The sequence below is a fragment of the Pinus tabuliformis genome, chromosome J, assembly GCF_031772625.1.
Source record: "Pinus tabuliformis cultivar Carrire ecotype Pingquan chromosome J, CPIR1, whole genome shotgun sequence".
NCBI lineage: Eukaryota > Viridiplantae > Streptophyta > Pinopsida > Pinales > Pinaceae > Pinus > Pinus tabuliformis.
Genome location: NC_142295.1, coordinates 26,997,506 through 27,021,459, shown reverse-complemented (window position 1 = coordinate 27,021,459; position 23,954 = coordinate 26,997,506). Strand labels below are relative to the sequence as shown.

At 39.8% G+C, this 23,954-nt stretch overlaps 1 long non-coding RNA gene across 1 annotated transcript; it reads left to right on the top strand.

The window, feature by feature from the left end:
* Nucleotides 1-22,767: 22,767 nt before the first annotated feature.
* On the top strand, nucleotides 22,768-23,477 carry LOC149225258 (uncharacterized). Its single transcript, XR_016246951.1, has 2 exons — nucleotides 22,768-22,922; nucleotides 23,096-23,477. It is a non-coding gene; the product is annotated as an uncharacterized LOC149225258 (long non-coding RNA).
* Nucleotides 23,478-23,954: the final 477 nt, after the last annotated feature.

The window sequence follows — 23,954 nt, the reverse complement described above, 5'->3', positions numbered from 1 at the left end:
GATTGCTTTTGTAGGACACCTATTCAAAATATATACTGCACAGTGTACAGCTTTAGCCCAACAATCATTTGGCAAATGCCTTGCCTTCAACATGCTCCTCGCCATATCCATGATGGTCCTATTCTTCCTTTTAGCAACTCCATTTTGCTGCGGGGTGTACCTAGCTGTAAATTGCTTATGAATTCCATTTTCTCTACAAAACCATAGGAATTCTTTGGAGATATACTCACCTCCTCTATCAGTTCTGAGGACTTTGATATGCAGCCCGCTTTGGTTTTCCACAAGTGCCTTGAAATTCTGAAATTTTTCAAATACTTCACTTTTGTTCTTCAGGAAATAAACCCAAGTCCTTCTGGTGAAATCATCAATGAATGTTAGAAAATATTGGTTACCTGCTAGTGATGGAGTTTACATCGGTCCACATAAGTCTGAGTGGACAATTTCTAAGGGTGCTTTTGCCCTGATGCTTTTCGCAGTTGGAAAACTTTCTCTGTGTTGTTTCCCCAAGATACAACCTTCACAAAGGCTGTCCGGTTTCTCTATCAATGGTAATCCTCTTACCATTCGTTTTCTACTCAACAAGTTAAGACCTCCAAAGTTGAGATGTCCAAATCTCAAGTGCCACAACCAATTTTCATCCTTTGGTACGCTTTGGAAAGCCTCTTGGGTAACTGCTGCAATTACTTCTTTATTTTTCAAATCTGCTCTTATTCTGAGGGGGAACATCCTATTCCTCGTCATCCTCACTTCAGCAATACATCGTTTGCTGGGTGCTCTATCCATGATGGTGCATACATCATTCTCAAAGAAAACATTGTAACCCTTTTGAACAAGTTGTCCAATAGTTAAGAGGTTACACTTCATTCCAGGAACATAATAGACATCTGCTATGGTTTTATTTTCACCTTTCTTTGTAAATATTTTTACTTCTCCTTTTCCCATAACAGAAATTTTACTATCAGTCCCCAGTGTGACTTGTGACTTCACACTCTGATCTAAATTGGAAAACAAGGCTATGTTTCCTATCATATGGTTACTGCAACCGGAATCTAAAAACCATATATCATCACTGTTTGTTTCAGCCATATTACAAGCTAACAACACATTATCTTGGCTGATATTTTCTCCAGTGATATTTGCACTAGATCTACTATTCATATCATGCTGCTTCTTCCTACATTCATTTGCATAATGCCCATATTTTTTACAGTAATAACATTGGACATTGGATTTTTCATACCTTTGTCCTTGAGCATGATGTCGTCCTCTTTGTTGACTGCTGCCTTGACTTTGGTTCTGATTTGGATTGCTGCCCCTTCCTTGAGCATTTGCTGGACTATTCCTTCCACCTTTGTTTTGGCTTCTGCCTCTTCCTCTCTTGTTTCCTCTCCCTTGACCTCTTCCTCTTCCAAAGGACATCTGGGTCTTGAATGCTTGCTTTAGAGATGAGTTTACATTTCTACTCAACCTCTGCTCATGTGTTATCAGTGATGCATGAAGTTCATCAACTGAAAAGTTTGAGAGATCCTTTGTCTCTTCTATAGTGGTGACAATCACATCAAACTTTGAGGGTAGGACCCTCAATATTTTCTCCACAATCCTCCTTTCTTCAGGAACTTCTCCATGAGTCCTTATTTGTGTGACCAGACCAATCACATGTGTGAAGAATGAGTCAATATTGTCCGACTCCTTCATGCACAGGTTCTCAAAATCTTTCCTCAGCAACTGTAGTTTTGCTATCTTCACTTTCTCCATGCCTTGATAGGTTGTCTTGAGAGTTTGCCATGCTTCTTTGGATGTCTTGGCTGCTACTATCCTTGGAAACACACTCTCATGCACTGAGTGATACAAAAATGCAAGGGATTTTGAATCCTTCTTCCTATTACTCTTCAACAAATCTTTCCCTTCCTGAGTTAACCTATTAAACTCATTTTCATCTGCTGGTTCTTCAAAACCATCTTCAACAAGTTCCCATAAATCTTGTGAGGCAAACAGGGCTCTCATGGTTATTGCCCAATAGTCATAGTTTTTCCCATTAAACTGTGGGAGCTGAGTATTAAAATACCCATGCTAGTGCTTGTGGTGGCCATTCCTTGCATTCTTAGCTATGCTTCAAATATTTGACTGTGTATTTAAAAAAAACACTCACTGTCTTCAACAGCTACACAAAAAACTTTGAGAAATACCTTGGATTCTTTTTCCTGAGACTTCACTCTGTTGGAGAAGTTGTTGTAGCAAAAAACTCCTTCCTTCAGCTTCTTTGACACCTTCAAAGAGCCTGGATCAGCTCTGATACCATGTTGGAAATTTCTGGTAATTTCAAACACAAAATAACTGAACACAGAGACAATGCTTTGTTTTTGTTTTCTCCACAGGATCTTTAACACAGGGAAGCTAAATTGTTTTCTGAGAACAGAGATTTTTCACACCCATAAAAAAAACTTTATATTCAATAATAAAATGCCTGTTACATATTTCTTCCTCTCTCTCAGAGGGATTCACCAAGAACTTTCACAAAAAAAATTACTCTGTTTCAGCCCCAAAATTTATTTTTACACTATTGTGTGTAAAAATAAAATTTACATTTACTGCTGTAAATAAGAAATTCTTACATAGATTTACTGCCAAAAGGAATTTCCATCATATAGACCTGCGTATTAAAAAAAACTTCCAACACACAAAAAAAAATTACATGCTCTGTTCTTGTTTCGTTTCGCACATTTTCTTGGCACCACTGTGCATTCTCCATTTGCTTTCAAAAACAAAACTTCACGCTCCTTCACACATTACACATTCTCACTGCTGTGGATAACTTTTTCTTCACGCTGTTGCGTCTCATGCCATCTCACATTACTCTGTTCTGGTTCTTCATTTCACACTATTGTGCCCTTTTACCCTCACACACTACTCACTCTAGAACAAAAAAAACATATTACATAGTCAACGGGAAACATAACATAAAATAAAATAAAAATTAAATTAAATGTTTTACCTACGTTTACTGCCTAGAGTACATTTAATAAATTACATTACTGCTGGTCAAAAATGAAACTTTTACGTCAAGTCATGTATTAAATTGCTCCTGGTGTATGCTTGTACGCGACCATCGATTTAATCGAACGGCTATTATTAATTCCCCGGAGGCCCCATTTGCACGAGCTTTAGTTTCCGGGGGATGGGTTGTTTCGGAGTCGTACACTGGACACGCGTCAACAGGTCGCACTAATCGGAGGCCCTCTAACAAATACCACAATCGTTGAAAGGTGGTGCGATATAAAACTGGTGGTTTTCCGGAAATGATGACGCGCACGGGAACTTAATATTTCAACAAGGGGGGATTGTTTGCGGTGTCGAATACACAACCCAGGTTCAATTCCATGATGTGTCGCTTACTGTCATGGGCGTCCAAATCGCAGATGATGCCATGCAGTCCGCCAGTGCAGAGATTATCAGGAAACAAGCCTATCCGGTCGATATCAGAATTTATGGCTTCCAGAACCTTGTAGACCGCCTCTTGCTCTCTACTATCCAGCGCTGGCTCTGGCATGTAATCATCTCCATTCCCCAAAACTAACAGAAGCAGCAGCAACAAGGGGATCGCCATTGCAATTCAAAAATCTCTAAAAGTGAAAGTATTTCGGACTCGATACTGAAACTGTAAATTACAGAACGGATTACAACAGGTTGCTGATATATATGTTGGTTTTTCAAAGCGATTTCAAATTTGAATTTTATTCGCGAGCGCACAACCTCATGTATGCCATAACCTCCAAACGCATGGCATGCGATTTCAAATTTGAATTTTATTCACCCGCGCACAACCTCATGTATGCTCCATGCCATAACCTCCAAACGCATGGCGTACTGTCAATGCAATTACGGCCGATCTATCATGCGCATGGTGGATCATGTGGTATCGACATAATCATGTGTATGGTGGATCATGTGGCATCGACATAAGCCATGGTTGATGAACGCGGAATCGGAATTTGTTAGCCGGAGAAATGATGCACACGGGTTGACAGCCAAAGCCGATGTCAAAACCCGTTTCCCAACACTGTCCTTAAGGTCTCTTAAGGGTGCATTTATGGAGCTATAGAAGTGGAAATAGCTCTTGCCCTACATTACATTGTAACAACATTGTAATATAGCGCATTCAAATTAGCATCTGCTAAGGTTTCGCACATTATTATATATATGGCATCAATGGTAACCATAAGTGGCGGTGGAATCATATTGAAACGTGTCGGTGACATATGAATAACAACTACGTGTCATTCTTTGGTACCAGCTTGGTTGCCACGTAACATTTAATTGATGCTCCGCGCCATGTTGACATAGCACACCCTCCGTGCCGACTCATCGTTGCATGTCATTACTCCGATGGATAACATGTCGACCTGTGGAATTTAGTGTTTGCAATGTGAGTAGTAGTGATAATCGTTCGATATATGCACGAGAACCTTTGCTTAATTTGGTGTTACCATATGGTATAAGAACTATAAACCTCGTCTCGTGGCATAACTACACTCCACCTCCGTGACATGGCGCTTCCCTGCAACTTTGGTCACGTGACTGTTGTATGCCTTGGGGCTTAAAAACTCCGCTCTTCATCCTTGTTGCCGTTGGTTTCATGACCATTCACAACCATTGGGGGTAGACCCTTAGGGTCTGCCCCCATTCACCAATAATTGGTGAACAATGGTTTCTCTGCTATATGACACAGGGAACAATGGGTGGCTTATTGGTAGAGCACTGGGATGTTAATACATAGGTTTTAGGTTAATTCCTCAATCAGTGGAGAAAATCAAGGATGCATTCTCCAGTCAGTGGAGAAATAATTGCATGTTCTCACAAAGACTTCAAGTTTTCTTTTCCTTAACTAATTAACTCATGGAGAATTAATTAATTAATATTCCAAATTGTTGGTAAGACCAAATTCAAATTTTACTTCCTATTTTAGACCAGGGACTGTCTAAAAATAGGAATCCAACTTGAACTGCTAAAAGTAGAACTTCTATTTTTAGCACTTCCATTTTTCATTCCCTGTTGCCCAATCCAACACTGATGCCCAAAATGCTATTTTTAGCAATTTGTTGTTGCCAATTTTCAACACTCCCTCTCAACAAGAAAGGCTTCCTCTCGAACCTGATCTTGTACTTCTAGAATGTTCTGCATGCAACACATCTACCAAGTGTGGTTGCTCCAACAACTGTCGGAACAAAAAACTCCCAACTGACCACTCTGTTGGGCTAGAAACATACTCTGATACTGAAGTTGTACCTGCTGCTGACAAGTGCTCCCTCTCTGACCTCTGCGCTACTGCGACATCTCCATGCATCTCGCACCATTGCACCATTTTTTGTGCTACCCTGCACAGTGCAACACACTTGTGCTTCTCGCATTGTTGCAGCCTGCATGCTCTACACTATCCTGGGATTCCCTGCACTATAGCTCTTTCTGCCGCTCCATCTGCATTTGTCTCTACCCATTCAGTCAGTTCCTGCTACTCTACATCAGGGCTCCCATAGCAATGTCTCATCCAAGAGGTTGGGTACCTCAAGGATCCTGCCCCTCCTCCTTGGGACGATCACTCTATATCGCCCCACCTCCTACCTGGAGGTATGGCTGCATGTGATCCCTCTGCCCACCTGGCTCAAAGTTTCCCCCTACTGGAGGTCTATGCATGAGTAGATGTCTCTACTCGATCTCCTCTCAGCTTCCCCTATTGTGGCTACTCCACAACCTCCTGAAGTTACTACACCAATCGTGGCTCCTCCATAATTGTCTGAGACTTCTTCTGGTGCTACATGTTGAAAGGTAATTTACTCTCCCTCTCAAACACCAAGTATCTAACCTTTGCCTTGCTCCTAAAGGCTTTGCATGCATCTTGTACCTCAAGTGCGTATAGGTTCTTGGCTAGCACACCAATCTATTTCCACTTTCTCGCCATCACGAAATTTTCTAGAAAAAGAGCCGATTTTAAATCAGCGATATCTCTCTCATCCGAACTCCGATTTAGCGGATTTTTTTTTTTTTATTTTGGGTATTTTTCCGCAAGGAATCCAAATCTGCTATTTGTTTCTAAAAATTTTGTACATAAATTTTCAAATCTTCTCTGTAAACTCTCGGCCCAAAACTCAAAGCTTTGAAATCTCCTCTTAGTATATTATTCTTCCTTAACCACCTGTGCTCCGATACCATGTAGAATTTTGTAGAATTTTTCCTACAAATCAGATAGCTTTGATACCATGTAGAAGTTTTTCTACAAATCAGCTAGCTCTGATACCATGTAGAAATTTCCCACTAGTAGATCAACCTGGTAATGCAATGTACTAAAGCAAAACACTTGATCTACTTATACAAACAATTTAGCGGAAGCTTAATCAACCATGAGCAACATAAATAAGAACACATATAACTGATAAGAAGGAACCAATCACACATAACATAGAAGAATTTTCCTGGGGAAAGCACCTACCTAAAACCCCATCTCTGTATTATCATACAAGTGGACATATAATCCGGATTACACAAAGCCTTAGCTCAGAATCCATCCAGCTCTCAGTACAATCCCTTTGCTGCTCATAGACTGTCAAAGGCTTCTCGCAAACCTTCTCCTCTGCCCTCCGAGCCTCCTATTTCTATGCATAGTTTTTCCCGGGTCTTCCAGCTGCAACCTATGTGATTCTCACCTCACAAACATCACTGACCTCTGAAATAACTGCACAAACCTGAAGGAGATAAATCCTCATCATGGATGAGCTTCATTTAAAAGAAAAATATTCATCCAACTCATAGTACACTATCCCTTCCCTGATCTCAACTGGGTCTCTGTCTAAACTCACATGCATAAGTTATCCATGAGAAAATACTCAGTTATCTGAAATAATAGTTGTCACATGCATGCAAGCATCAACAAACTATATCTCATTAATTTAAAAACTTGTTAAATTAATCTAAATGAACTTGACTAAGTTAAACAAGTCAACTGATCCTCTCATTATAGAACTCATCCTTAATTCCTCAATCAGTGGAGCAAATCAAGGACACGTTCCCCATTCAGTGGATAAATAATTGCATGTTCTCACAAAGACTTCAAGTTTTCTTTTCCTTAACTAATTAACTCATGGACAATTAATTAATTAATATTCCAAACTGCTGGTAAGACCAAATTCAAATTTTACTTCTTATTTTAGACCAGGGACTGTCTAAAAATAGGAATCCAACTTGAACTGCTAAAAATAGAAGTTCTATTTTTAGCACTTCCATTTTTCATTCCCTTCTGCCCAATACAGCACTGATGCCCAAACTGCTATTTTTAACACTTCTATTTTTAGCAATTTCTTGTTTCCAATTTTCAACAACTTCTCCCCATCGGGTTCGAGTTCATAGCCCTCCGAGTCCCCATACCGACTCCTCTCTTGGTTCTTTTGATTCTTCATCTGATTCCGAGCCTCCATCACCATATATCGTCACCATGTCTGGAACCACAACTAGTGCAAGAACCCAACCTGGCGTTGGCTCCAGTTCTATCCCGGTGGTCACATTAAGTGGAACACTCTTAGGAAATGTTTTGGCAGTCCCATGCTCCCCTTCATGGCTGGGTTAAGTCTACCTGATTTTAACTAGTCGATAAACAACCCCATACACCATGATTATGGTTGGACCTCTATGCCGACTAAGCTTCCCTTAGACATCACAAAGTTTGAGGGTAATGCTGGAGAGGATCCTACCAACCATGTTCGCTCCTTCCACATGTGGTGTTTGTCCAACTCCATTACTGATGACTCCATTCGTCTTCGGCTCTTCCAACGCACGCTCACTGGAGATGCTGCAAAATGGCATGTAGACTAGCCTGCTGCATCTCATTCTATTTTCATGATGCCTTCTAAAGCGTTCCTCTCATATTTTGAGTTACCTCTTGGGTACGACACTGGTATGGAGCTATTGACCTCATTCCGTCAGTCCTCCACCACTCGCCTTCCTGACCATGTTCAAGAGTGGCATCGGCAGGAACATCACATGCTGTGCCCTGCCCTTCGAAGACCGTGTCTACCTATATTGGTTTCTTTAGGAGCATTTTATCACCCATTGGATAAGATGTTGCATCCCATTTTCCTTAGACAGAGGAAGAAGCTCTAAAAACTGCTCTAAGATATGACCTCATTTACGCGCAATCTGATTATTTCTATATTGTCATTCCAGACCTCCCTTGTCCTGGAAGTGCCAATAAACCAGGGGCATCTCATGCCGTCGATGGTATCATTGGAACCCTTTCACACCTTTCACCATATACTCAAAAAAATTATGGCTATCTGCAAGGGGGCACCATTTCCTGTAACACTCATGCCCATCCTACTAGCAACATGTTTTCAGGGCCCCAACTTGTCTACCAAACCATTGCTCCTCCTTATGAACAACCGAGTGCTCTAGACCCTCAAGCATTAGTGTCACAGCCTCCCATGCAACCTTAGCCCCAATAGCCACTGCCCCCTCATGGTCAAGTGTTTGCACAACAGAGTGCGACCAATCCCCAAAATTTGAAGAAAAATAATAAGAGAAAAGGTAACAAGGGTAACCACCATAATCAAGGTAATCAACCTAGTGAACCCCAGGGGAACTGTCCTCAAACTAACAACCAACAATAGGGCAACCAGCCCAAGCAGAATAAGGTTATTCGTATGAACAAGTTGTGTGCATGTTGTGGTGTACATGGCCATTATACACATTAGTTTCCTCTCTTACCCCAGATGTACCAAATGTGGGAAGCTCAAGCAGCTTCTATAGGTCAACAATTGCCTCAGAATACTGCACCATCTCAACCGGTAGTGCTTACAAATCCTTTCCCTCAGCAAGGATTTGTTGTTTCTCAACCTCGGGTAGGTCAAGCATACCATCACCTCCCAACCTTCTATTCTCAATGACTACCAGATCCTCATGATGAACTTTGATGAGGTTAATCCCTCCGATATCAACCTCCAAACTCGGTCGCGTCAATATAACAAGCCATCAACTTCATCTGCAACTGAAACCAAAACCAAAGCATCTATAGAGCCTTTTACGACACTATATGGTCTGTTACATATTCCTCAACCTAAATTTGAGGCAATTCCTAAGATTCCCATGGGACCATTGCGCCATAACGCAACTTCTAACTGAGCTTCCCATACATACAGTATAGTAGACGACTTGGCGCAATCACCTGCTGCCATGTCGAAGATGGAAGTACTCCAGTCGTGCCCATATTAAAAGAGAGCTATACTAACTGCTTTGCGGGCAATAGATCCTTCTAACGATCATTTGATTGTCTTCCTATTTGATACATCAGAATGTCCCCCATTACCTTCATCCGTTTCTTTCTAGATAGCAGTCTAAGTTCATAATGCCATCATCTCCCAATGCATTATTGACAAAGTTGCATCCACCTGTGTGATGTTCCATGCCGTTTGGAAACAGCTCAAGTCACCTAATTTTTACCCGGGCCTCCACCGTCACTTTGCGTGCTTGGGACAGACACTCCTCCCAGTCCCTTGGCATGTACCGCAACTTTCTAGTGACCCTTGCAGGCAAGACTGTTCATGTGGACATTGAAGTTATTAATGCCCCGTTGGATTGAAACATTCTCTTAGATATCATTTTTGGATTCAACTGCATTAAATAAGTCAATCATCTATGACCATTTCCATGAGAGGTAGTCGTAACTGAGTAATTTCTCATGATTTTTGAATAGTGCACTTAGCACTCATTGCATCGAGTGATGCTCATAGGGGTGAAGAAGTGGGATTGAACTAGTGAAATGAATCACATAGTGTCATCATCACTTCTAGGGCTTACACTCAGTAACCAGGACTTCCCGAGAGGTCACCCATCCTAGATCGCCTCTGGCTCAAGCGCGCCTAATTGTGGAGTTTTCCCCACAATCAAGCCCACTTAGCTTGCTACCCCATTTACAAAATCTTAGCAAGTATTGTGCCTCATGAACCATTCAAGTAGAGTTCCCTTTACTCTTTTGAATTTAAATACTGAGGGGTTTCCGCAATGCATTATATTAGATATACCATTTCCATGAGAGGTAGTCGTAACTGACTAATTTCTCGTGATTTTTGAATAGTTCACTTAGCACTCATTGCATCGAGTGATGTTCACATGGGTGAAGAAGTGGGATTGAAACTAGTGAAATGAATCACATAGCGTCAATCATCACTTCCGGGGCTTGCACCTAGTAACCAGGACTTCCTGGGAGGTCACCTATCCCAAATCGCCTTTGGCTCAAGTGCGCTTAACTGTGGAGTTTTCCCCACAATCAAGCCCACTTAGCTTGCTACCCTATTTGCAAAACCTTAGCAAGTAATGTGCCTCATGAACCATTCAAGTAGAGTTCCCTTTACTCTTTTGAATTTAAGTATTGAGGGGTTTACGCAGTGAATTATATTAGATATCATTTTGGGATTCGACTACGTTAAGTATGTCAATCATCTATGACCATTTCGATGAGAGGTAGTCGTAACTGACTAATTTCTCATGATTTTTGAATAGTTCACTTAGCACTCATTGCATCGAGTGATGCTCATAGGGCTGAAGAAGTGGGATTGAAACTAGTGAAATGAATCACATAGCGTCAATCATCACTTCTGGGGCTTGCACCTGGTAACCAGGACTTCCCAGGAGGTCACCCATCCCAGATCGCCTCTAGCTCAAGCGCGCTTAACTGTGGAGTTTTCCCCACAATCAAGCCCACTTAACTTGCTACCCCATTTGCAAAACCTTAGCAATTATTGTGCCTCATGAACCATTCAATCAAGTAGAGTAAAGGGAACTCTACTTGAATGGTTCATGATGCACAATACTTGCTAAGGTTTTGCAAATGGGGTAGCAAGCTAAGTGGGCTTGATTGTGGGGAAAATTCCACAGTTAAGTGCGCTTGAGCCAGAGGCGATCTCGGACGGGTGACCTCCCAGGAAGTCCTGGTTACTAAGTGCAAGCCCCGGAAGTGATGATTGATGCTATGTGATTCATTCCACTAGTTTCAATCCCACTTCTTCACCCCTGTGAGCATCACCCGATGCAATGAGTGCTAAGTGAACTATTCAAAAATCATGAGAAATTAGTCAGTTACGACTACCTCTCATGGAAATGGTCATAGAATCCAAAAATGATATATAATATAATCCACTGCGGAAAGCCCTCAATACTTACATTCTCTTATGTCGTAGTTACACATATGCCATGTCAGTTGTCGGTCTGCGGTGTTCCCCAAGATGTGTTTCCCCCATGAAGGAAAGATCGTTACCATTGATCAGTTAACTTTCTACGAGTTGGCATGTGTGAGCTCCCACATGTCCATTATCTCGTCAATGTCAGATAAGAAGTCTTCAACTCCCCTCACCGGTGTTTCACCCAGAGTCTAAAAATATTCCTCATTATTGGGTTATTTCCATGTCCTCCCCCTCTCATCTCAGAGCCTAACTCTACGAGTGTTTTCATGTCACAAGTGTCACAAGCTGCCCTTAAGCAGTCTGGTACATTTGATCAACAACCCAATCCTCAGCACCCTGTTGCTGCCATCCCATCCGAGCCCTCTGGATCCACCCCCCAGGACCTCCTTCGTTTGTGGTTGCCTCTCTTATGTTTCCACTAGGAATTTTTCCTCTAGGTCTAAACCATCTAAGATCTATTCTGCCGAGACATTACCGTGCAGGCCAGATTCCTTTCTTATTCCCCTGGCTGGGTGTATTTTTTGTCCCTATCATGGCTTCGCTAGTCCTTCTTAAAATGACTTTCGAGATCCCAGTATGGTACATCGATCCTATTGGAAGAATTCTGCCTGGTCAGCTAAGACCTTATCATGCTTTGACCCCAGTTCAACCAGTCTCGATAGCCCCTATTGTTTCTTCAGTTCCATCACAACACCAACATGAACCTACTCCAGTTGCGCAAGCATCCAGACAAGGGGCCAAAGCTAAAAGGAAATAACCTAAGGACAAGGCTCCCCAAGCTCCTCTAGCCACTAAAACCCCAAAGACGTCACCTCCATGTGCTTTGTGTAAAGTTGTTCAGCACGCCACCAATAATTGTCCCAAGCTTCCTCATCTCAAATATTTGGTTCATGAAATGTTCCTTGAGTCAAATATCCCTGAAGCCCATGTTAACTTGTGGGGTCCACCAAAGAAACTTAGAATGTTACACACAAATCATCCTTGTGCCTTGTGCAATCATCATGGTCACTATTCCCATTGTTTCCCTTGTCTCGGTGAATTTCGTGATTGCCTTGAAGCACTTCGCGAATACGAGGCCACTCATAGTGGAACACCTACTCCTCTACCCATGGATTCTTGTACCCCTAGTCAAGCAGAACAGGGGGACTCTGGTCCGACCATTGTGATCCCTCCCCCCGATGTCGAGATTACGGACATTACGAGCTATGTCCTTTACCAGTCGTCATCCTTGAGTTCCTCGTAGGCAAAACCTTCTGAGGTTTCTTCATGTGCTTCTATTGAACCTCTTTCGACATAATCCCAGGTCTCAACATTCTTAGATCCTCCATCTACTATCTCATCGTCTACCATTCCAAATGATGTGTATGTGAACCTTATTTCTCAGGTTGATGCACGAGGTAACACCGCCGCATCATGTATTCAATCTTCCTCCCGTCCGCGGATCTTCGAGTCTGATGAGGACATCATGGAAGATATGTCTACCCCTAATTACCCTTTCACTTAGGTAAGGGGGCATATCTTTGGAGGATTATCAAAGCCATTTCCTTCCTAATTCTCCGAGTGCACTCTAACTCAAGAAATCTTGCTCATAGCATATCCCTTTGATTTGCGTGTCTTTTTTTTGCCAAGAAGTTAAGTATATTGCATCATATCATCTGTTGTATTTTGCACCTTTCAGATAGATCCATCATCCACACTGTATATTGGCCATGCTGATGGTGCAAGTCGCTTCTGCAGGAATCTAGCCTCGGCAGCCTGGGAAATTTTTACCCCCTTGCATACGTTAGTCCTTTCGAATGACGTTTGTGTTGGATCTGCCACAAATAACCATGTCGAATATGATGCAGTGATATGTTTGTTAGTCGATGCCCTTTCTCATCGCATCCTTAATCTTCATGTTCATTTATATTCCTTGCTACTTGTCATGCAATTGAATGGTGTGTATCATGTGCATAACCAAGTCCTATTTAGAAAATATCTATGAGTGAAGTTGTTGGTACATGAATTTTAAACCATTACGTTCATTCATATTCCTAGAGCCCAAAATAACTATGTAGATACCATTGCAAATAACATTCTAGATTAGAATATATCACATGTATACCACATAAGACCATCATAAACACAACACATGGCAAACCATCATCATCATATTAAAATGCATAATCATATTATGTATCACATAAAACATATAAGTATTTAGAGTCCACCACTCTAAATACATTTAGTGTGCCCATAGCATACTGGGGGGCACATAGGCCCCTACATATCCTTTGGAGGATCTCATGCCAAGTTTGGCCACGAAGCTTGAATCTGTTTTTCGAGCACTCAGAACATTATGGCGCTCCACACTCCTCCTACTAGGGGGCATCATTCCCACCTTTGCACACCAGATCAGTCCCGTCCAACACATATATTTGTGGGCGATATCCCATGCTTGGGGGCATGATGGTTTTCCCTTGGCCATATTCTCAATTGATTAACATAAGTCTCGGCCTAGATCCCACCAAATCTAGGTATGGTCGATTATCCTCCCATTTCTTGGATAGTGTGTCCTACCGGCCTATCTGGTGAGCCATATTCACATCACATATCGTATACATTTGATACCATATCTTCAAATATTCTAATCTATGTCCACATAGTCCCCATGTTCGACTTAGTGGGTAAGAATGATTCTAGAACTCCTCTAGTAATCCATTCTCATTTTCCTCTTCCCTTTATTCTTCACCAGGAACCATCGTTCCAAGAAGCATTAAGGCCATCTTTATAAAAATAAGGCCACTTGCCTGAAAGTCGCAGATCCAGATTTTGATGGTCGTTTTTCCGCTACGATCTCCATAAGATTTAGGGCCTTCTCCTCCTCTCAAATTGGAGGGAACACGCCCTTTTATAGGAAAACCCACAGTTTTGTTGTCTCCCATTGCAACCAACTATAGATCAATTTGAAACACCATCAGAGCTATTGGAAATCTCTCATTGAGTACTATAATGGGTCTTCCTCAGTTTTTTATGATTTGACACTTCCCTAGGAAATCATTTTTCCAAGAAGAGTCACTTTTCCAAGAAGAGTCACTTTGTCGCCTCTCAAAATTGAATTTCTTCATAAAGCAACACTTGTACTTTGAGGACCACCTCCTCTTACTACTGGTCATACATGTGTCGATTTTCATCATGAGTAACCATCATTTACTCATGTTTTCATGGTCCCCACTGGGCCTACTCTCTGTGGCAGCGTCATCAAGTCACCCTTGTTCAGAGCATCCACGATGAGTCACCCTTGCATCCATCGAGTTTGTTTCATGTCTTGTTATATCATGTCACAGTATTCCATCCATATTTGCATATTGTTCATCCTGTGTTGCTCATTTTGGCCTCCATTCATACAGTCCCCATCCCCTCTGGAGTTGAGTTAGTCGCTGCCACATCAACCATGCACTTTATGCCCTGACAAGGGAATTCATTTGTTTTTCCCTCAGTACTACTTTTTCCATTATCCCTGGTGTCATTCCATCAATTACATTACTGTTTTCCCTCGTGCCTTAGTTGAGGATCCTCATTGCCTCACCTAGCGCAGGCCCTATTCTATCGACATCAACTCATTTATTCTAGAAGAATGACCTAGAGGGTGGTGTATCTTGGTTCCATCTTCCAATCTTGTTCGGCACCTCAGATTGAGAAGAGGACTCATTATTTCCTTTTGACTTGGTTGTTTCATGTTCGTGATTCATACACTTGATGGCCAAGTGATGCAACAGATTGTACCAGTGATTCTTGGGTGTGTGTGAGATGTTTCAGACCTCATGACAGGGTGGGCCTTTAGGTAGCCCCCCACATGCCCAAATGCATTCCTATTATGCTACAACCTCAGTTTCAGTTCTGCGGAATTGATGGGTTCGATTCCTACCGATTGTAGTGTTCATAGCATGCATGTCTACTTTAGATGATCCATTCAGTTTTGCAGAGCCCTTCCTTGATCATCAAAGCTTCTCTGGTTATTCTACCCTCCCTCCCACCCATTTTTTGAGGGAAGGGTCATTATATCTCATGTACCCACATATTATTGTATTAAGTCTTGGCTCATGTTTTTCTAGGTGCATTATGATGTGGGACACATTGTATTATTTTTTGGCTCTATTATGAGAGCATGTCATGTACCATTTGAGCATGTACTTCATCTCTTAGTTTTATGTTTTTGGGCACACCATTATTTTTGTACTAAGTTATCTTGGCAGGTAGGGGTATGCCTCCCCTTCCTCATTGAGGTCTGATACCACACCATAAAAGGAGACTTGCATTAGTCTTGGCCCCTCTGTCCCTATCCTTTTTCACTTCAATTTTAATTGTCTCTCTCTCTCTCTCACTCCCCTGTGTTGTCTAGTGATTGTGTCTTTACAACATACGTCAGTCATACGTTTTTCTCCTAGCATTCATATGTTGGGGGGCAATGTGTTATCACCAAAAAATTTATCATCTAGCCTAATTTAATAGATGGATAGAAGTACACCATGTAAAGCCAATTTTATCGTAGTAAAATTGTTTTCACTGTGAGAAATTACTTAATAAACCACCTTTGTTAAGTAATTTATAGTTAAACCCATGAAGAATGATTAAATAAATCACTATTTATCTAATTTTCTTCTAGGAATAATTAATTAACCATTTTTCAATTATTATTCCTTGTCATATTTGACCCAAGCATGAAAAATAAATAGATAAATCATTAATTATCTTATTTTTCTCTAAGAATAATTAATTAATCACTAATTAATTATTATTCTTTGTCAAATTTGACTATATCCCTTAGGAATAATTAAATAAATCATTATTTCTTTATTATTCCTTAACTCATTCCTTGAGATGATAAATAGATTATTTATTTATTTATTGTTTTTAAATAAAAGTTTAAATACTTTTTCCCTCCTAACCAAATATAATAAAATATTCCAAGTGGTTATTCCAAGAATGGGGTTAACAATATTTTATTATTGCTCATTATGCGAGGATAACTCAATATTTTGTTATAAATAGAATGGTTTTCCATTCATTATTCAATTTTGATTATTTTCATTGTTGCACTCACTCATGTAACTCTGATTATTTTCATTGTTGCACACCATTATTTGTTGGGTTTACACATTATAGAGGAGAGAGACTCTACACAAGGTGAAGGTGTTTGAGGATAGCCAATAACCCATCCCATAGAGGGGGACTCGTAACATTTATTTGTTCCCTTCACAAGCGTGATAATAAAAATCTTCTTTCTATCTCTCATTTCCATTGGATGATTGGAGTTATTACTATTTATTTTTGTTGTTTAACTATGATTGTGACATAGATTAGGACTTTGGCAATTTTTGTTTTTATCAGTTGCTGCAGATCTACAATGTTTGGCAGCCATTTATATTGTTGAGATTGTTTGTCATCCACAACCTTAAGTGGATTCTTTTCGTACGTCTTTGAGAATAAAACACTACAACAAAAGGATCAAGACTACGCTGTGGTGGAGAATATGAAGACAAAGTATGGGTTGGTCAAAGGCAATATGGGCTAGGACATAAACTCGATCAACGACCAAGTAGTCCACTTCATCGCACATATTTTGGCCATAAAAAACATGAGGAAGTGCCGCGCAAATAAAGTTCATGCGTCGGTGGTGTCTTTAGCCGCATAATGCACAAATGGAGTCCAATATAACTAGGTTAGATATTTATGTAAGGAATTCCTATATGACTATCGCGAGGTCTAGGAGAAAGTTACATATTTCCATTACACTTCGTTAATCTTGATCATTATTATGTTGCCATGGAAGGAGCTAGAGGATATGTAGTTTCCTTCGATAGAAGTAGATGTATGTGAGGTTGTGAGGTATGCTTAGTTATGGCATACCTCCCAACCATCGTGACTGCAGGAGAATAGGATATTTTTTATATTATATCAAACGGATCTACATATGTTAGTAAACGAGCATCCATGCCTTTCTTCAAGTTTGCACAAACAATATAGCCCTATGGTGAGGTTCAAGGTGAGTTTCCATAAATTGTACATACATGCACGTAGAGACACGAAGAAGGAATGGCATGCATTTCCATATATGGTCAAAGAAGATGATCTAGTATAAGTAACACAGACATAGGTTGCATAATGGATGACTGCATTGGAGGACGTAAGAGAGAGCACAACAGAATAAGAAGAGATGGACACTTTGCACCATGGCGAAGGAAGTGGAAAAGACAAGGAGAAGGAAGGAGAGGAAGAGGAAGACGAAGAAGAACACCACGACGAAGAAGACCATGAGGAGGATCCTCAAGGAGGCAAGGATAGGACTAAGGAGAAAGAAAAGTTAGAAAGGGAGAAAATGGTTGCAGAGAAAAAAACAGAGCCAAGGTGAAGCTACCATTAAGAGCAGAAAGAGGCATAATGCGGATAAAACAAAATAAATCACACCAATGGTTCCCACTAAAGGTGATGTGGATAAAATTGGAGACAAGGTTCATGAAATAATAATGGAATCGTGCAATAGGGTGGAAGATCGCTATGGCGAGCTTATCACAGGTGTGCAACAGAGTATTGTCGAGTTGAATATTTTGGTGCAATCATCCAAGCCACGAGTGTAGATAGGCCAAGGACTACATCAAGAAAGGTTGATGAAACAACATTCGGGATGAGGAGAATGCAGATACCTACCGAAGCTTTATAGTTCGACTCCGTCAAAGTCAAGCAATAGGTAAAAGGTTGGGACCATGTCAACATGAACATGGTAGCACTGCCCACTCCAGTCCTACATGAAAGTTACCAAGGTATCAAAAATGAGCTCAAGGAGCAAGAGCAACACTCGCAATTAAACATTCAGATAGAACAAGAGCATGTTGCACTAAAGAAATAGCTCGATGAGGCCATCAAGGACAAGGAACACGCGGAGCTACAAAAACACAGACTGAAGGAGGTGGTCGAAGCCACTTGAAAGGAAACTCTAGACATGGATGTCCACGAGTATGAATCAGCAGAAGATAAGGTCATGAAGTTCGGTCTTGCAGTCAAGAAGCAGAAGGATAAAATTGCCGCAGTGCAATTGAAGTATGAGATGCATATGAGAGAGCTGCAAATGAAGTTGCATCTAGCCATGCCACGAGAAGTGGGCGAACAGAGGGAAATTAACTTAAAGAGTGGGATGGCGAGCATCTTTGCAACATTGGCAGACTATGAAAAATCACTTGGTGAGAGCATGCAAATTTGGAATTCACTGCAAATGAAGTTGCATCCAGCCACTCCATGAGAACTGTGCGAACAGAGGGAAATTAACGTAAAGAGTGGGATGGCTAGCATCTTTGCAACATTGGCAGACTGTGAAAAATTACTGGATGAGAGCATGCAAATTTGGAATGTGTTGCACGAAGATCCAAATGTTCAGCAAATGTAGGAGGAAATGCATCAAAAGTAGCTTGGAAAAGATTCGGGTAGCTACAAAGACTTTGCCAATCTTGTAGAGGCTCACAAAAATTAATGAGTGTAAGGAGCTTCAGAAGAAAATCAAAGAACTAAAGAAGGAGGAGCAGAGTTTGATGGAAAGTACTCAACCTTGGCACGACAAGGCCCTCGAGCTATCACATGTTGTGGATGAGAAGCTTTAGCAGCTTCAATAAAGGGAGAAAAAATTGGCAAAGAAGGCTAAGAACATGTGAGAGAAGCACTATTAGAAGAAGTGTGCAGTGAGGAAAAGAAGCTAATAGAGATTCTGCAACAATTCAACAAGGCATACAACAGCATTTCATACAAGATCATAGGCAAAGTAGCTGCCTCACTCAAAATGAGTCACACGTGAGTGATGGGGGCATGTTGGGCGCAACCCAACTTGGCCAGATTTTGCACAAGGAATCTGAATTTTGTGGAGCACGCAGTACAAAGGATGTGGAAGACTACAAAGTCGATTGTGTAGTAGAGCATCGGAGCACAATGAATACCATGTAGAAAACTCACCGCATAGTATAGGGGCTTCCCTCCCAAGCCCCTCACTTTATTAGTCCCTTGTATTTTGGAAACCATGGTAATGTAGTAATGTAATCCCTCAATGTAATATTATATATAGGGGCGAATAATAAAGGAGGAAGACATCTATGATTGATCGAGATCTGTGTTCTATGGTCGTATCTTTGTGATCAGTACTTCAAATAAAGGAGTGAGGCTCTGCAACTGAGTGAGCGGAGTCTTGGGTTTGTAGCTTGGTGCGCAGACAAGCTACAACTGTGTTGGTAGGTGAAGAAATGTTTGTACCAAATTCTTTATTATAAGGAACATTTCTTATGGACGTAGTCCCACATTGGGATGAACCATGGTAAATTATGTGTCTTAATGTGTTAATTTTCTTATTATCTGCACTTTATTTGAGTATTGCAAAGTGTATGAATGCTTATAATATGTTTACAGTGATGAATGTAATTATGCGAAGTAATATATAAGTGCAAAATAAGTCATGAATGTGAAGTCATTTATCAGTTTTAAAGCATAAGAAAATATAAGTATTACCACATCGCAATATCCCTTATGGCTGCATAAACCTAGTTTTTCAACCTCCCATAGTCACTTCGGGTGAGAGTACGACTTGCTTGCAGGTGGTTGTCGAAAGGGCAGTGGTTAAGGGCTTTTTTGGCGCATAGTAAAATCTAAAGCTCGGTGAGCCCAACCTAAGCCAACAATTCTTGCTAAACATGGGATATAACCCCAATTGACTTTATATATATATATATATATATATATATATATATGTATACATATATATAGCTATATATATATATAGACATATACATACATATATATATATATATATATATATATATATATATATATATATAATTTTTAGAAGTTGGATATTGTTGATAGGTAAGTTGTGTTAGGATGCATACGTCAAATCGTTTGCAGGAAATTCAAAATCCTCACTCTAATTGAAATATGAAAAACTTACATTTAATTAGATCAAAGATTGCAAGAAATTAAAAGATGTTCAAAATACAAGTTAGGAATACTTAGAGAGTTGGTTAAAGACCAAGAAAACTGTAAGAAACAAACATCTAACATTTTTTTCAACATAAAAGATGAGAACACATTTGAAATGTCCTTCATTAACTAATTACTCTAGATTGATAACTAAGAAAGCCTCCACATTAAGGTGGTAGAAAGTAAAACTAACTTTGTTGCTAAGTTCAAGAGTCCAATAATTTTTCATTAAAATATATTAGAATATCAATTAGTAAGTGGTGCTTAGTGTAATTCCACTATCTAAGATTATTACTTCTAGATACATGATTTAGAACATGGGATGGGTGACATTGGTGTTAAAGAGGAAACTAGCCCCAAAAAGTGTAGGTATTTATTAATGATTAGATTGATCAATTCATATATAGGGTGAGACATTTCTACCACCCTTGGACGCAATCCATGGAGCAATTACCCTAGTTGTATGGTAAATTAGATATAGGTGAACACATAGGATATTCATTTTTTCAATATATATTTATGTATAATTACAAATTAATGAGGTTAGGGTGATAACAATTTTATATATAGAAAAAAAAACAATTACATGGTTATTAACACAACTTGTCAACTAGGAAATGCAATAAAATAATAATAAGTAGAAATCAATTTGCATAGTTAAATAAATGAGCAAGAGGAATATGTGAGAGGTTTTAATTCCAAAGGCAGCATGTGAAAGTACACAAATACACATATCCTCATGTTAAAGCACCTTTCATATTGAGAGGTGGTGTATTCAATTTTGTCCACAAACCCTGGATCATTGTTGAGCCCTCAAAACTTAGAATTGGTCCTACAAAAAAATACACCTATTTTTTTATAAAAAGTGTCCTATACCACAAATTAGTACTTACTATTTCTTATAAATTTTTCCAATAACTTCAATAACTATAAATGTCAATTTCAATTTCAAGGATAAGAGGAAAGTTCAACAAACTTTTATAATAATTAATGAAACTTTTTTTTAATAATATTGAGTATAATATATTTTAAAATAACTTTATAGATTAATTTGTTTATGACAATCTAGCATTTGCAAAATGAATTTGGCTATCAACATATAAATATTGATATTAGAGAATGTTAATTTGGTGTTCCCTCAAACACGAATTAGTTCACAAGTGCAATTTAACCATTAAGAACATAACGCAAATAATCACCCAAACATCAAGAACAATGACACTAAGATTGATGATGGAGTTCACCTACGTCTTAGGGCCCTACTCAAAAGGCTAGGCTACTCACATTTCAGTATTTAAAAAGAGGTACATCATTTTGTGGCTATTTCCTCTGCAAGGAAATGTTCTCCTATAGAGAACTCTCACAATATACTTGACAATCTGCAATCAATGTGTCATCTACAACAAAACAAAGAGTTTCCTGCAAGGACTCTAATCCTCAACTGAAATTGAGCAATCATGCATCAACAAGTACATCATTCATTACTTGTCTCAACTTGACTTGGAGAGGCAACCGTTCATGTAGTGAATCCTAAAGAATTGGTCGCTACACTTGCCCAATAGACTCTTCAAGTGTGTCCGGAGCACACCAAAACCCATGTTTCAGTTCTTCAAGTGCCCAATTTGGATTCAAGTGCCCAATTTGGATTCGGTATGACTCTGGAATGCCAAAACCCAACTCTACTATAGAATGGCTCTCAACACCACCTCTGAGCTTCTCTTACCTCTGCATTCAAATTTCCTCCCCTCTCTTTGGTTCATTCACAACCTTTTGTAAGGTTTTAGAAACTCTAAGTTTAGAGTTGGGTTGTAAAAAAATTGCAATCATCGCAAATTGTTATAACATGTATTAATTGAGCACTTTGGCACAACGAATTTAATACATGACATATAGTTGGTGTTTTGGTGCATTACATAATGAATTGGGTACCACCATATAACATATATGGTAATCACGTATTGGACCGATGGATTAACCTCCAGAATAGACTTTGTAACATAACAAAGGTATTGTCAAATTTAACCCGGGAGTACAGTCACTAGTTGTTTCTAGAAAAATGTATGTACATTATTTGTAAAAGCAAAAAAATGCTGGTATTTTTTGCTTCGATCATAATAACAAAGATGTTTTTATCTTCTGCCGCCCAAGAAGAATAACTGCTCTGCCCCTTTGCATTTTTTGCTTCGATCATAATAACAAAGATGTTTTTATCTTCTGCCGCCCAAGAAGAATAACTGCTCTGCCCCTTTGCGCGAAGAAATCACGGTGGTTACATCTGTAAAGGGCAAAGATTTTTTCTTCGCTGAAATAGAATAATTCGCCTGCCCAATTGCGCGAATAAATTTGAGTAGTGACATCTGTAAAGAGGGCAAAGAATTTTGTTTTGGTTGGGAAAGAATAACTCGTCTGCCCAATTGCGCTAATAAATCTGAGTAGTCACATCAGTAAATACTGTGAATAAATCTGAGTAGTCACATCAGTAAATAGTGCAAAGATTTTTTTTTTCGAAAAGATTAATTCGTCTGCCCAATTGCGCGTTACCTCTGTAAATAGGACGGCCACCATATGGATCGTTGATCTATGTCATTCATGTAAATTTAATACATGAAACTTCAAATCCGAGTTTGGAGTTGCCCTGCTTCTATATAAGGCAGGCTATGCCATTGTATTTCTCACCTCTTGCTTACTGACTTTGGCATACTCCAGTTGTAGGTATGGTTGTTTAATATTTGGTGTAACATAGGTATTGTTGTATATTTCTATTATGTCAGCTATCAATGATTTGCTCAAATTCTATTATGTCAGCTATCAATGATTTGCTCAAATTCTATCTCCACGTTATGCATTGATGCACAGTAACATTATGTATTGATACACTTTTGCAGAAGTGGGGGTCTTCTTCTTGACTTTGAAGGCGTCCCACTTTCAATTAGTGAATTATACCATCCGGTATCGGTAAGCCAACAACATAAAGCAATATGCAACCAGCAAGGCGGGACACGGTCGACCGCACGTGTAACTGTATCCGCAATCCCATCATCGACAGGGACGGCAGACTCATCTTCGGCAAGAACGGCAATCCCATCCTCGGCAACGACGGCAGCAACACCACCCACAGCTGCAACAAAATCAACAGCGGCAACAACAACATGGTGAACAGCAACAACACCGGCAAAGCCGGAAGCGGCGACAAAGTCAGCACCGGCTAGTAGAGCAACTTATAGCACCAGGTAATGGCAACTCAAGTAGACCAACTTATTCTAAGTGGCTTTTGTTTTCCTCTCTAAAATTTATGCTCTGTTCTTTGTAATTTTGCTTTCTTTTGAATTTCTTGAATTTCTTTTCCTTGGGTTAATTACATTGCCATAGCCATTGCATCGCAGGTATGGTATGCATCCTAACACAACTTACCTATCAACAATATCCAACTTTTAAAAATTATATATATATATATATATATATATATATATATATATATATAAAAAGTCAATTCGGGTTATATCCCATGTTTAGCAAGAATTGTTGGCTTAGTTTGGGCTCACCGAGTTTCAGATTTTACTACGCGCCAAAAAAGCACTTAACCACTGGCCCTTTGGACAACGACCTCCAAGCAAGTCGTACTCTCACCCGAAGTGACTATCGGAGGTTGAAAAACTAGGTTTATGCATCCATAAGGGATATTGTGATGTGGTAATACTTATATTTTCTTATGCTTTAAAACTGATAAATGACTTCACATTCACA